General features: G+C 37.4%; 1 non-coding gene across 1 annotated transcript; it reads left to right on the top strand.

Moving 5' to 3' along the window:
• Positions 1-402: 402 nt before the first annotated feature.
• LOC140707189 (U1 spliceosomal RNA) lies at positions 403-566 on the top strand. The gene has a single exon (XR_012087122.2). It is a non-coding gene; the product is annotated as a U1 spliceosomal RNA (small nuclear RNA).
• Positions 567-971: the final 405 nt, after the last annotated feature.

Raw genomic sequence — 971 nt, 5'->3', positions numbered from 1 at the left:
GTAATGTCACCGCCAGAGTTATAAATCTTTTCCTTACTGAAGGTCAGCTTCAATCTTGTATGAAAATGAATGTCATAATTACTGCCACTCACTTAAAACAAGTCCTAGCTTTTTCCAAAGACCTAGCTAACTTTTATCCCATCTATAACCTCCCTAGTATTTCAGGCATTTTGGCTGTCAAAGTAGTAAATGACTTCCCTCCCATTTATGCCACCACCCAGAATATATAATGGAAATGTCAACTAAAGATTTTTCTTTTCGAGCAGATGAAAAGTGTTCTGTGGCCATTTTGCTGCAGGCTCTCTTTTTATTGTTTAAATAGTACTGAACGTAAAAATCCACAATTAACTTTAAAAAAATATTAAAGTTCAAATCTACAGGATAGCAGCAAGTCATCTCTGCATAGTTACCTGGCAGTGGAGATACCATGATTATGGAGATCGTTCTCCCATGTGAGGTTCATCTACTGCTCTCCAAGTGTGCTAACCCCTGGGATTCCCCAAATGTGGGAAACTTGACTGCATAATTCACGGTAGTCAACTGTGGGCTGCAGACATAAAGGTTGGAGTGGGTGCTTCTGAAATTGCTAAACTCGTATCTTCATTTTTATGCTGCTTTCCCACAGGAATGTGCCTAAAGCTCTTCACAATATATCAGAACAACAATGGGTTAGATCCAGGTTTTGTCATAATAAAATGGACCCAAAGGGACAAGTTAATCATAGCTAATTTTATTTCTGTGGGTCTGATTTTTCATATGACTAAATCTGAATCCAACGCAATAAAGAGGGCATTTAAAAAAATGTATGTCAGGGACAATTATAGAAAAAAAGTAGTGTCGACAATTACAGAAAACCACAGTGCAGACACACAATCATTCAGTGGGTCATTCATTCATTTGGGCCTTAAATTAGTTAATAAAAGTGCTGTTGTTATATGCTATTAAGTCCAATGGTTACGTCTCTCCTTGTA

This window comes from Pogona vitticeps, chromosome 4 (assembly GCF_051106095.1).
Source record: "Pogona vitticeps strain Pit_001003342236 chromosome 4, PviZW2.1, whole genome shotgun sequence".
Classification (NCBI taxonomy): Eukaryota; Metazoa; Chordata; class Lepidosauria; order Squamata; family Agamidae; genus Pogona; species Pogona vitticeps.
This window is presented reverse-complemented; position numbering and strand designations above follow the sequence as displayed.